We start from the raw sequence: 15,524 nt of genomic DNA on the forward strand, positions 1-15,524 counted from the left end.
TCACAATGTCACTTTGTGAATGGCTCACAGGCAGAAATTGTATTTTATTCACCCACATATATGTAGCATTCAGTATGATAACCACCACATAGTAGATGCTCAGTATGTTTGTAATGGATTGGTGAATGAAGGAGGAAATTAAAATATCTTTTATGAAAAGTCAGCATTAAATACAGCTTTGGTTTTTTTTTTTTTTTTGTGTGTGTGTGTGTGAGAAAAACAGGTTTGAGGGCAAGAGTTATATGGAGAGCATCCAATAATAAGGAGCCATAGTGAGAGTAACCACTCCTGCTGAGGGTTAAGGCCATGGGTGGTATGTGCTCCCTGCCCATCTTCCCTTGCCCAAGAGCAGGGAAGATGGCCAAGACCCCATTAGGTGTCACTAAGATTGCAGAAGGGATTGAAGCCTCCTTCCCTCCCAGGAGTATTCCCTTCCTTTGCACTGTGAGCTGTTTTCTGCTCCATTTACTCTCCAAGCCCTCAGATCACCCTCAGAGCTCTCTGTTATCTTCCACATCATCCTAGCTGGAATAAAATATAACTGTGTCTGTAAAGTACAGAAATCAAAGCTCCCCTTGGGGATTTTTTTCCCGTATCACCTGTCGAATTGAAAACCAGTGTGTCCTTGAAAAGATATGTATTTCAGGCCGCAGGGGTGCTTATTTGCAAGGCCCATTACTCAAATAAAACATTAAAAAGAGTCTTTGATAAGCCAGTGCTCTCGGCCTGTTTCCACTCCAGCACCAACAGCACCAACTATAGGCTTCCTGTCAAGCTTCAGAGCCCAAAGTCAAGATTTATCAATTGATATTTTGACTTTAACTTTTACACTTTCATTATGTCGCTGCATTGTGAGCTTGGCCACAGCTCTCTAGATTTCTGCAGTTTTCTTACTCCTGTGCTTGCAGTTAATGTAGAAGTAGAAATGGTTCTGCAGCATCCTCCCAGGTGTTTCTAGTGAACACTCTACTCTGTGACTAGCACATTAGGTAAATCAACTGAAAAATATTTACAGGCAGATAACCACTTAGGGAGATGAGATATTTAGTGGCATTGTTGTTTGTGCAACAATACAGTTACTATGCTTTTTATTCTGAATTTTTAAAAATTAGAAATGTTTTCATTTGAAATGTCTTCACATCCTAAGAAGAAAAATATGAAAAAAGAGAAGTTCTCACTAGTCCCACCAGCTAGATAGGCAAAAAAAATATTTGGCTGGATATACTTTGACTTGCATGCTGTATTTTCATACAGTCCAAGTTATCCTATATTTACCTCTTTATACTATAACAAATATTTACATATCATTCACAATTTTAATAAGAATCTTCAAATGTCTATACAGTATTCTGTCCTGGAGAGATCATGTAATCTAAATACCCAGTTCTCTGTCACTGTTTACTTAGGTCATTTCCATTGCAATGACTGACAGCTTAATAATTTTTTCTATAATTTCTTTGCAGGCCCAATACGAAAAAAGGATCCTTTTTGTAGGAAAGCTTTCCTGGCACAAAAATACTGAGACAATAGCTGTGAATGTTTTAGAATCTTGATAGCTTTTGCAAACAGTTTTCCACAGGTGGAGCACACATGCAAATGGCCCTGGATAACTGCCTCTCTTTGCCTGCCTGCAGCACATGTTGGCAACTTATGCACTTAAGTGTCGACAATGAATGGTACAAGAAATGGGCTATAATTCCAGATCTTTGGTTAGTTTCAGGCTTCTGGCTGAGCCCATCTTAGGTATAATATATGAAAATGTTGTACATATCTAGTTTGGGAGATTTGGGGTGATAGTGCTCCTTTATGTTTTAAGTTTTCTACAGTGATGGAAGACCATTATTATAATTTAAATTATTTTTAAAGAACATGCTGTGCTTCAGGTGACCAGAAAGTAATTTTGACTTATAATAATAAAGAAAGTTCATTTTGTAACACTCTTAATGTCTCTTATTATACAATGATATTCAGCTTATTGATACATGGGATGATTTCTTAGCAAACCCTTCCTGGAAACTGGAAAGTTAATTGTAATTTAGAGCAATTACGGCAAACTATTGCACCTGTAGAATTAGAGGCCATTATCCCGGAATCTTGGATGGATTAATTAATGAATTGGCAAATAAAGCACATGATGAATTATGAAGTACAGTGCCATTATAATTTTATGATAAAGCATCTTTTTCTTGATGACATTGCATTTGCAGAATGAAACAGTGATGAGCTCCCTCAAAAATCTTTTTTTTATGCGATATTTATTATATATGTGTGTATATCTCTTTATATTTTATCATTATCTATCTCAAGCTGCAGTTTTTCAGGTTTTGCTTCCTACCTGTTCCTATTCTACCGCTTGCTGGTTTTCATAAAGTTCTTAAATTGAAAAATGATATGCATTTTTTTAGGATTCTGATTTTTTATCTTATTTCAATAATACTATTAATAATATTTTTTTTAATTTTTAATTTTTTTATTGGTTGTTCACAACATTACAAAGCTCTTGACATATCATATTTCATACATTAGATTGAAGTGGGTTATAAACTCCCAATTTTACCCCAAATCAGATTGCAGAATCACGTCGGTTATACATCCACAATTTTACATAATGCCCAATTAGTAATTGTTGTATTCTGCTACCTTTCCTATCCCCTAATATCCCTCAAAAATCTTAAGGAACTTCCAAGCTCTTCCATATAGAAGATTGGAAACTAAGAGAAAAGGGAGTTAGGAACACAGGCAGGAAATTCGTGTGCCTTTTTTTTTTTTCTTTAAATGAGGGCAGTTTGGGTGTATAAAGAGCATACACAGACCCTGGCCTTGGGATAAGCAAAGATGAACTTTGTTTAAATGCTGCACACTGTTAGAGAGAGATAGACATCTCCTATACTACAAAGGAAGAGAGATGTTCTTTAAGCTGATTTGAGCTGGAAGGATTTTAAAATTCATTTATAACCTTTTTTTTTTTTTTGTAAACTGCATGTTATTTCCCCTCTCCTTCCCTGACCGCCAGGCTGCCCAGTGCTACATCTCCGCATCAAAACTGGAAACCTTCAAGAAGCAGAAACTGAAATTGCTTTTTGGAGGGTCCGATTTCATGCTGAGCGGGAAGCGGTAGCTCAGAGATGAATTGGAAGGCCACGCTTGTCAGCAAATGAAATGTGATGAACCTCAGAGTTTTATTCACATGCTGCGGCGGAGTTGGCAATAGCAGCCAGCATAGCCTCTTCTTAATCCCATGTTCTTGGGGTGGGAGTTTGACCCCGTGCTTTCTGTTAGAAATGATACATATTTATTAGATGATACAGCTTAAAAGAGAGAAAGAATGTGCCCAGTGTCAGACACTATCACAACCAAACCTTTTTTTTTTTTATTAAAATAAATACAGACAATTTCACTGTGACAGCTCTTCCTCCAAGGGGGAGCTATATTAACTGGTGACCTCCTTTCTCTTCATAGAGAAAGGCGAGCTGATCACTTGTTGGGGTGGAGGGATGTGGGAGAAGGTGGGGGGGGGTACCTGTGGAGCATTTTATGGGTTTCGAGAAAGTCCGTCTGCAATCCTGAGTATCCTGTGGTTCCGCTAATTATATTCTTCCTCTCATTCGCCTCTACAAAATCAATTGCAAACAACATCCAATCTCATTTTCCGAGGTACATTTCTGTGAGATACAGCTGTACTCCCACCCCTTTCCTCCTCCCCAGGAATGGTTTCCTGCCACCACCACCCATGGGACAAAGGCTTAGAAAGTGAGGAATGAAGGGCAGACACATGGAAACAATAGGATGCTTTCAGGTTCTTTCAAATAGTCTCTGCCAGTTGTGAGAGACAGAGTAATTTCCTGTATTTAAGGAAGATTGTTGATATTTGGTGCAATATTTGCTTCACACTATTACATATATGTTGTGTTATTTTAAGGAAGAAGTGAGATGTAAGGGGTAGGGAAGGGAAAAGCTCTTTTCTTGTGAACATACATATAATAGTGTATATATTTATACACAAGCACAACATATATACACCACTTATGCATATATATACTACATATGCCATTATGCATATACAACATATATACCACTTATTCATACAACCCATATGTATGCTCATACCATATATCTCTATTATATACATGTTCATGCATGTATACATGCATATCTATACTCACACATATGGACACCTACTCAGATATAAACAACAGTGTTGTGTAATTTAACAATTTATGATGGTCTGACCTTAAAAAATCTGATTGCCAAATGTTAGCTCTGTTGGCCTGGACAAAGTACAATGTTTTCTGAGCCTTGATTTTCTCATAGGTAAGTAAACACATAAAACTGGCTCAAAATCAGGTAATTCATTTTAAGTTGCTTTATCAATTTGTATCAATTTAGAAAAAATTTCTGATTGAATTTCTATTACTATGTTTTGGGCATTGAATTTCTATTACTATGTTTTGGGCAGTTTTACCTTACCTTTAACAGTGTTTGCTTATATTTGGTCTGAAGTTTACCTTTTTGGGTTCTTTCTATATTTTCTATTTGACAAGATCATTTTGTCATCAAATATCATCAATTCCTCATCCATATTAATGGAGTGTATCCATGTTATCCAGATGACCATATCAATCTGTAGAGAAACACATGAGGGTTTATTTAGAGATAAAGGGAGTAAGGAATGGGTGGCTTTTCATAAAGCACCTCTGACATTAGGCTGTCTCTTTGGTATGCCCTTGGTTCCTTGTTTTATTCACATCAAGTGTGATTATATTTTTGAACTTCCAGTGTGCTTCTAAGAAGATACAATTCATCTACCTGCCTCTAATTCCTAGTATTGATTATGCATGGTCAATCTTGAACATGTGACTCAGTTCTTGCATCCTCCTATGTTTCCTCTCTACCCATTACCACACATAAAGTCCATCTTTCATCATGCTTCCTTTACAAAGCCTATCCTGCTTCTCCTATATCTCCCTTCTGTTTACTGTTAGGGTTAGTACAAAAACTTCCCATTATACAACTAGTAAACAGTTACTTAACTAATCATTTTATCTCTCACAACTGGACTATGAGCAACTTTAAGTAGAGTTGTATCTTATATATATGTTGTATTTCTTCTATAATGTATGTCACCCTGCTAATCACAGCAAAGGTATGTTACTTATTGATTATTGTACTGATTAGATGCCATTCATCTTTAGGAAGTTTGTATCCAAAATAAATACCATAAATCCTAAACTATAGTCATGTCCCACATGACTGTAAGCATGTTTCACTCAAGATGAATCATATATACACCAGTGGCTATACCATATAACATGATGTGCAGTAAGCTACATTTAGGTTGGCATAAGTATACCCTGTGATGTTAGCACAATGATAAAATAATCTAACGGTGCATTTTTCAGGACATATCCTTCTTGTGAGGTGTTGCATGACTGAATACAACTGTTATTTTATTTTTTTGTCATTGATATATTTTTAACTGGGAAAAAAGCAGGCTCTTCCTAATAGACAGCTATTTCTCACTCTGTAGTTTACATCTGACTCTAGTCCACTTAAATATGCCTGGCATTTAATACATGTTCAGCAAAAATACTCATGGCCAAGTCTTTTCCTTTTTAACAAGGTTCACTGAAGATAACAGTGCACACCAGAGTTAGAGATACATTATCACACACTCAACTGTGCCCTTATATTACAAATGGGGAATGCTTATAAGATTACTGGTTATATTACAGATATTTAGTAAACACAAAGCATTCATTCCTTAATTGAGATAATATCATATGGTAATTTATTTAAATGTATCCATGTATCCCATTAAAGTGAAATTGAGTTAAAAATAATGCAGCTTGAGGCAAGATCCATTGATAAATGTTCAAATTAGTGGACAAAATTTAAAAGAAAAACAAGATATTTCCATAGTATTTTTAAAGTATCTTCCGCTAGTGCTTTTTAATATGTGTGTGTGTGATTGTGTGTGTGTGTGTGTGTGTGTGTGTGTGTGCGCGCGCGCGCGCACGTGTGCATGCTATGGATTGAACCCAGGGCACCAAGAGCATGCTAAGTACATGCTCTCTCACTGAGCTACATTCCTCCCCCATTGTGTTGGTTTTAATGACTTACAAAGTTTTTGAAATCCCCTCTTCCAGGAGGTGCAGCTTAATTCTGTCCCTTAGAGCTGGACTTAATGACTGCCTTCAATTACATAAAAAGTGGAAAGGAAAAAAACAGTTTTCCTGTGGAGAAACCTGACAGACACCACTTGAACCATCTGACCAAAGTTGACATTGCAAATAATGTAACATGAATTTTATGTATGTCTTGATATGATACAATAAGAAGAACTCCTTTAAAATATGCTTCCTGAGTCTAATCATGAGGGACTATCAGACAAACAGAAACTCGGAGACATTCTGCAGAATATCTGCCTGCTACTTTTCAACACCAAAGTTATGGAAGACAAGAAAAGACCAAGATGCTATTATAGATTGGAAGATAATTTGGAGACAGAACAAATAAATGCAGTGTCTGTGACTGGATGGGGTCCTAGAGATCAGTAAGAAAAGTGCTGAAATCTGAATAAAGCTTTCAGTTTAGTTAGTAGTGTAGAACCAATGTTAAAGTCCTTTGATTTTAACATCATATTATATCAGAAGTTAAATCAATAAAGAGTACTCAGGTGTGCTGTATATGGTCTTTGCAACCTTCTATAAGTCTAAAAATATGTCAAAATTAAAAGTTTTTTTTTAAGAACATGAGAAAAAGTCTGCTTGATAGGTTTCACCTCTTATGACAAACCACACTGGGTGCTGACCTGTTTCCATTAGGCAAGTAAAAGGTGTTCCATGGATGTTGGTGGAGACACTGGGTTATCCACTCTACATTATTGATGAATATCATTGCAGGGGGTTATAACACAGCTTGTAAGAATACTCCAGAGAAGATAAGTGACAACTGGTGAGAATCCCTTTAAATTTGTTAAATACTTTCCATTTCTATTTTGAGGCAGGTGAAACTTATGACCTGTGAAGCTAAAAATAAGAAACTTGGTGTAGGAACTGACTGATGCCTATTCTATTTTAAAAAGCTTAGAAATGATAGGAGTTTTTTTAATTAAAAGTCATTATTCTGTGAAAGCATTAAGCCTTTTCAGTCTGCTTTTATATATCTGATGATATTGGTAGCCATGATGTATGTGTAAAGAAAAGGTGTTACTATTTGTATTTAACTTCTGGAACTATCTGCAACTGCCTTATTCAGATTAACTGATAAATTCCCCAACTTTATTACATTCTCCAATTACTGAATTTTCAATATATCCATAGGAGTAAAAAAAACATATCCATCTTTTCTAACTTTCTTATTCTCCAGAAACACCAGTAGGGTAAGATAGATCCAGGTGAGTTTTACCTCTGTCCCATTTTTGGCTGTTTTCAGTTCTTCACTTAATATACTAGAAGCCCTTGGAGCAGAATTGAGTATTAAATATAATGAGGATTATTTTTCCACACCAAGTTGCATCCTACATAGGGAGATCCTGCAAGTATGGGATTGTAATTGATATTGTAGAGTCGCTTAATGTTGTTATTCATGGTGTACCTGTGGGGGAAAAAAATAGTACTCCCTTACAGGCTAGGGATCACTGAGGGAATAAAGAAGGTACATTTGAGGGGAAAGAAAAGGAATGTTAATACCTATAGGTAAAATCATTAGCTTTGTGAGTGTGAGCATTGTAAATAATAGATTTATAACTTAAAGAATCAAAAGGAGCTAGATAAGCTCTTCAATCTCCTTATGTAGCATAGGAAACATTTTTCAGTATTTCTTACCCAAATGCCCATTTAGTACCACCTTCAAATACTCACTGTAGGGGGAACAACTCCAAATATAGCACCTCAAGACATGAGGCACATTCTGTCATGGCACACTGAAACACTGATTTTAGGTGAAATTTAAATTTGCAATTTCTATCACCTTGGAAATTCTGCCTTTGATTTTACTACTTTCTATAAATAAGTCTTTTTCCTCTTTTACATGACAGCCCTTTATCTCCTTGAAGAGAGCTATCAAATCTGTCCCAAGTTAAAAATTTTCAAGCCCAACAAATACAGTGCTTTCGTGAATTATTTTATAACATGGTTAGGAGAAATATTCATGTTTATTGATATTCCTCATAAGTTAATATTCCCCTTTAGGAGTCCACTCAGAACTGGAAATCTGAGTCATCATCAATCTTAGCATGTGATATGTCTGTATGTATCATCATCAAAGCATACACACACACACAGCCAGAGTATATGTAAGGGAAACACTTATAAGATATGCTATTGTAGATAGCTCTACTAGAATAATTGATCGTATTTGGTGAAATAATTCTGCAGATTGATCAAAATACCATACCTTTGAACCATTTCTCAGCTATGTACTTGTTGAGTATAATAATGTATCTTTACAAAAAGTCTTTATCAGGGTGCCTTCATTTTATTCTCTGTGTCTGTTTAAGGACACCAGGGAGATGTTATTTGTACATTCAAGTGACTAAAACATGATGTATGGGATCCTGGACCTGAAGTGCCTAGCAAAATGCTGGCTGATACTAAGTGGTTAATAACAATTTCTTTCTCCTTCCTTAATATTCATGCTTAGAGCAATCATATCATTTATTCCTTGATCTCCCCGGGTCTGCTAGAGATAATTAAAGGCTAGAGCATATGTGTTTGCTGCTATCTGGCTCTGGCATTCCATTGGGCATTGGCTCTGAAACACATTGATACAGTTCCATATTTTGCTGTGCCTAAGTTCTTTTTCATACAATGCATCATCTATTCCATTAGCTCTGTCAACTTTCCATAGTCATTTCTGCCTCAAACCCGTCTTGATCCTTTTGCCTGTGGAAACAGTATCTGACTATTTTATCATCTGGCTATTTCAATTAAATTACATTAAAAAAGCATATAGTAAGGTTAAAAATGATCACTATATCACTCCAACTTTCTTCCATCCCCAGAAGGTTAATTGAAAGGCGGCCATCTTGGTGACGTTTAGACAAATGAGGATAATTATGTGTTCTCCAGCTCTTTGAGAGGTTAATTGCTTAGATGTACGAAGCCTTGAAGAACAAAGAACGAATAAATCAGAAACAGGACTATGATCTGATAATGTAATTTGGTATATTCATGTACAACTCAAACAAATAAACCCCTAATTAGATGAACTCATTCAGCTACATGTACACACTGCCAGTTTAGCGGGTTCACACACCCCAAATCCATGTACTTCATTCAGGGACCTCTGAGAGGGAGGGGGAATGCTAAATTATGCAGAGTTGAAGTGGAGGCTTCAAAGGGTGTGGTTCAAGGAGAGGGAACAGACTTGCATAATGGGATTTTAGTACATCATATGAACACACCTATCTCTTTTACCTCTTAAACAGCACTTGCCCTCAAACACAGCTCTTCTATTCTTCAGGAAGCATCCTTTCCAACATCTAGGAAGAAGTATCATGAAAAACTATTTCTAAAGACCAGAGAAGGGCAATTGTACCCAGGAATGGGACTAAAAATCATCATCATACTCTGTTACTCTTTTTTAGTAGCTTTTTGTACACTTTAGTTTTGAGTGGCAGAAAGACTTGGAGTCTGTGTAGGTGTCAAGGTGATTGACTCTAGCAAATTATGTGCAATGCATTTAACTTTGTGGTTTTCTATTTTATCCAAATAATGCATGTGCAAGGTAAAACAAATAGACACTTTAGTTCTGCATATTTTAACTTTCAGTCAGGCCTATTTATACACCACTTATATAGTGGAGATCTGAGCACTGGAACAGCCTCTCTGTGTTCCTTACTCTTTCCATCTCCCAGCTTCTGCTGGTTGAACATTAACTTTCACCGATGTTAGCCTTCTGTCTGTAAGCAGATTTCACTTTATTGCTTTGTCTCTCAGTCAATTCTAAAGGTTTAAAGTCAATAAAGAGCATTTATATTAGAACTTTATAAATGGTGCTTTCTGTAGAATGACTTTACTTCTCAATAGCTTCAGAGCCACAGTCTCTTAACCATTTGAATTGAAATGTTCTTACCAGCCATGTTAAATGTATTGTTTTTTCCTACTCTACATTAATTGCTCAAAGTTATTCCACATTTCAGTTTGAACCTTTATTTGACCTGAACTATTTTCACCTTTTATGTTTGCTTAGAGCATCTAAACAACTGTTTTTGTTTTTGCCAAGAAAATGCACGCATCTTCAACATATCCATAATGCTTTGTATTTATTTTCATTTTCCATTCCAATGTTGAGAACAATATACCAAAGGCATTTTGGAGTGCCCACTAACCTCTGGTTGATGTCTGGGCTAGCTGCTTTCTAGGCCTGCAATTCTGCTATTAGTTTAGGATTATTGTCATTAATTTTCTTATAATTCCACCACTTATTTCACTCCGTAATACACTCTTTGTGTTTACCCTTATTTAGTACAAGGCAGACTCTTTTTTACTGAAAGCCAATTTGTCTTCAGTTATTCCTCAAGTAATATACATAGAAAATATATCAGGTAGCTACAATTTCTGGTTCCTTGCATAACTGGATTTTGTTGTTGTTGCTGTATAATAACTTTTACTTTTTTACCCTTTCATTGCTTATTATAATTGAGTTGTAGTTTCTCATGGACACAGGCTGGCACCGGGAGCCCCAAGCTCCAGGTTTACCTCACTAACAGGTCAGTCCTTATGGCTCCAAGCTTCAGCAGACCTAGGATCCAGGTCAGCCCCCATGTACTCAAGACTCAGACCTACACTCGGAGACTCAGACCTCAGATCTGCCCTCATCTTTCTAGCTACCAGGTCCATTCCTATGAACATTTGCTCTAAGTTGAACCACACAGATTCATGACAAGGTCTGTCTCTATAGATCCAATAGTCATGAGAACTGCCATATCACCAGGCTAGACCCATGGACTGGGGCTGAACTTACCCTATGGCCAGGTTGGTCCTTGTGGATTCAGGCTTCAGGTATGCCCTCTTTAGAGACAGGCATTAGGCTCATCCAGTTGGATCCAAGCTTTAGGCCTACCCCAGTAGACACAGGCTCCATGACTGCTTCAGAAGACACAGGTTCCAGGTCAGTCCTGTAGAATCAAATACTAGATCTAGCTGTCTACGGACACAGGAACCAGGCTATGCCAACCAAGAATTTTAACAACAAGTTCATCAGCCCTCTAGAATCTCTGGATAGGTTGACTGGTGAAGATTTTCCTCTTAAAATTGTCCATAAAGAATGACAGTGGAATCTACTTCTTTAAGTGCACAGAAACCAATGCAAAGTCATGAGGAGTATGAATATCAGGAAACATGACATCATATTAGCAACTAACCTAAAAAATGAATATCTATGAACTACCTGAAATAGAATTAAAAAATAATTGCCTTTAACAAGCTGAGTAACTCAGCCTTAAAAAAGAATGAAATTTTGGCATTTGCAGGCAGATGGATGGAGCTAGAGAATATCATGCTAAGTGAAATAAACCAAACCCAGAAAAGCAAAAAACAGAATGATTTCTCTGATAAGTGGATGCTGATCCATAATGGGGAGTGGTAGAGAAGAACGAAGGAACTTTAGATTAGGCAGAGGGGAGTGTGGAGAGGGAATGGGGTGTAGGAGTGAGAAGGATTTAGGAATGAATATATGGAGGAATGAGTATATAGTATCCTATATACATGTATGAGTACACTACTGGTGTGACTCTGCACCATATATAGCCAGAGGAATGAGAAGTTGTGTTCCATTTGTGTACCATGTGTCAAAATGCATTCTATTGTCATATAAACTAATTAGAACAATTTAAAAAAAAAACTGGGTAAACTATAAGAGAACACAAATAGATAGCTGAACAAATCAGAAAACCAATTTATGAGCAGAATTACAAGTTAAATAAAAATATAGGAGCCCTACCTGTCTCCCCCCTGCAAAAATATGAAATAGAAATTCTAGATCTATAGAAGGATATGGCAATTTCCATAGTAGACTCAATCAAGCAGAGAAAATAATCAGTCTCAAAAATATTTCATTATAAATTATCTATTTAGAGGTAAAAAAAGAAAAAATAAATGAGCGAATGTACTTTTAAGACATCATCAAGTAAACTAATGCAGGTGTTCTTCAATTTACAATGGGGATAGTCCCAATAAATTCACAATTATAAGTTGAAAATATCGTAAGTCAAAAATGCACTTAATGCACTTAACCTTCTGAATACCACAGCTTAGCAGTATAGTACACTATAGAGTACCGGTTGTTTACTCAGCAGACTATGAAATTGACTGGGAGCTGCAGGTTATTGTCACTGCCCAGCATCACAGAGGACTATCATTCTGCATATGGCCAAACAAAAGATCAACATTTAGAATGAAAGGTATGGTTCCTACTGAATACATATCACTTTTGAATCATCCTAAAGTAAAAATAAATAAATAAATAAATAAATGATTCATAAGTGGAACCACCCAATGAAAGTGATCTATTCATACATTGTAAGTGTCCCAACATCCTGGGAGTGTAGTTCAATGTAACAGCACTTGCCTAGCATGTGTGAGGCCCTGGGTTTGATATCTAAAAAAGAAAAAAGAAAAGCAGCAATTGGTCTCATATAATAGTATGTTCTTCCTCCTAAGATGATAAACAGTTTCTAGGGGCTGTGGCTATAGCTCAAGGGTAGAGTGCCAGCCTAGCACATGTGAGGCCATGGTTTTAAGCTGCAAGACGACATGAAAATAAATAAAGGAATGTGTTCATCTACAACCAAATAAATATTGAAAAAAAACCAAACAGTTTCTAAATGGAAATCTTGCAGACCAGGAGACAGTGGGATGGCATATCTAAAGGGCTATGAAAAGGAAACGATTAAACAAGAATACTATAACTAGAAAAAACTGTCCTTCAGAAATAAAGAAGTGCTTTAGTCAGTTTTTTCATTGCAACTAAAAGACCTGACCAGAACAACTGTAGAGAATGAAAAATTTGTTTTAGGGCTCCCAGTTTCAGAGGTCTCAGTCTATAAACAGCAGACTTCATTCCTCAGGGCTTGAGGTGAGGCAGAACATCATGGCAAAAGAGTATGGCAGAGGGAGGTGGCTCACATGATGATCAGGAAGCAGAGAGAGTGATCTCCACTTGCCAAATAAAAATATATACTCCAAAGTCATGTCCCAAATACTCCACATCTTCCAGCCACAACTCAACTGCTGCCAGTCACACTCTACCTGCCTCCAGTTACCACTAAATTAATTCCATTCAGGGATTAATTCACTGATTGGGTGAAAGCTCTCACAACCCAATAATTTCCCTCTGAACCCTCTCATATTGTCTCACATGTGAGCTGTTTCGAGACACCTTACACCCAAAACATAACAAGAAGACATAAACACTTTCCAAGAGAAACAATTGCTGAGGAAATTATCACCAGTAGACCCACTTTACAAGAAATGCTAAAGGCAGTCCTTCAAGTTAAAATGTATAAAAACAGTAACTAACTATAATTATTATTTGTAAGAAAGTTTAAAATTGGTAAGAATATAGTCAAAGTCAAATGCTCTAATGCTGTCATAGTAGCATGTAAATAACTTTTAACTCTAGCACAAAAATTGAAAATAAGTATAAGTTTAATAATTCTTGATGGATATATAATGTAAAATATGTAAATTGTGATATCAGCAATAATTATTTCAATAACATAAAATGTAGACAAGAAGAAGTTAAAGTGTGAAATTTTTATGTGATTTAATTTGTTTTCAGTTAAAAATAGACTGTTGTAACTATAAGATCTTCTATGCCAGCTTCATGGTAACCACAAAGAAAAAACAACTGTAGTAGATAGACCAAAGATAAAGAGAAGGTAATCAAAGTACATTGCCCTGCCAACACATATACACATACAAACACTCATCAATTCACAAAGGAAAACAACAAACGGGAGATCAAAGAATACAGGAGTTACAACATAATAAACAATTAACAAAAGAACAATAAGAAATTATTCACTATTAATAATCATGTTCTGTATAAATTGATTAAATTCCCATTGAATGACATAGAATAACTGATAGGACCAAAAAAAAAAAAGAAAGAAAAAAGATTCAACTATAGTTTTCCCGCAATAAGCACACTTTAGATTTAAGGAAACTCATAGACTGTTTCCTTAAACACATAGACTGTTTTGAAGGCATGGGAAAAGATATCCCATGTCAGTTGTGACCAAAAGAAAGCATGGGTGGCTAGCTAGACTTTTCATAGACAAAATAAACCTTAAGTAAAATACAAAGGACAACAAAGATAATTCATTCTATAATAGTAATGTGGATAATTCATCAATATAACAATTACAAATATATGTACACATCAGCAGAGGAACTAAATATACAAAGCAAATATTTACATAGCTGAAGGGAGAAATGGGCAGCAAAGATCCACTTTCAATAATGTATACATGATCCAGACAGAATTTTATTAAGGAAACAAACTTTAACAACTCTATAGACCAAATATATAAAACAAATGTACCTAAGAGACATATACAAAGCATTCTCTTCAACAACAACAGTTTTCTTACGATTACTTTTTTCTTTTAAACACACATGGAAGATTCTCTAGAATAGAGCCAATGTTTGCCACAAAATAACATTTAAAAAATTTTAAAAGACTGATTTTTATGATGTCAATAGTAATGATATAAAAATAGAAATAATTGCTAGGAGAAAAATTAGAAATTCCATATGGAAATTTAAAAACACACAACTGAATAATTGGGTCAGAGAAGAAAAATAAATAAATTTCTAAAAATTATTGAAATAATAAGGGAAAAATCACTTTATGTACCACTATGATGACTGTATGAAAGCATTTCAACTTGACTATATGCTTAAAAACTTGAGTTTTATATTTTTTTACATGTGTTATATAAGAAACATACAAAATTGCAAGGCATGTAGCAAAAGCAATTTTAATAGAAAAGTTTATTAGGAGTTTGCATTATGAGAAGTTTATATTAGAAGAAAAAATTGAAAGTATCTGAAATGAACAACTGTATAACCAAAACATCAAAAAAAAAAAAAAAAAGAAGAAGAAGAAGAAAAATAAACCTAAGTTTAGCAGAAGGGAATAAATAATGAAAATCAGAGAAGAAATGAATAACAGAGACTAAAATATTATAGAAAATACAAACAAAACTAAGAATTATTTTTTGAAAAGATAAATTTATTGATGAAATTTTATCTACACTAAATAAAAGGAGACATATCTAAAATAAAGTATATAAATGATTGAGGACACAATATGATTGGTATTGTAAAAATATAAAGTACCAAAAGAAATTGATAACACTACAATTGAATAAACCTGAAAAATAAATTAAACATATGATCTACCATGACTGAATCATGAAGAAATGGAAAAACTGAACAAAACAAAAATGTGTGAAGATATTGAGTCAATAATCAAATAAATCTCAACCCAAACCAGCTCATAACCTGATGGCT

This window comes from Ictidomys tridecemlineatus, chromosome 13 (genome assembly GCF_052094955.1).
Source record: "Ictidomys tridecemlineatus isolate mIctTri1 chromosome 13, mIctTri1.hap1, whole genome shotgun sequence".
Classification (NCBI taxonomy): domain Eukaryota; kingdom Metazoa; phylum Chordata; class Mammalia; order Rodentia; family Sciuridae; genus Ictidomys; species Ictidomys tridecemlineatus.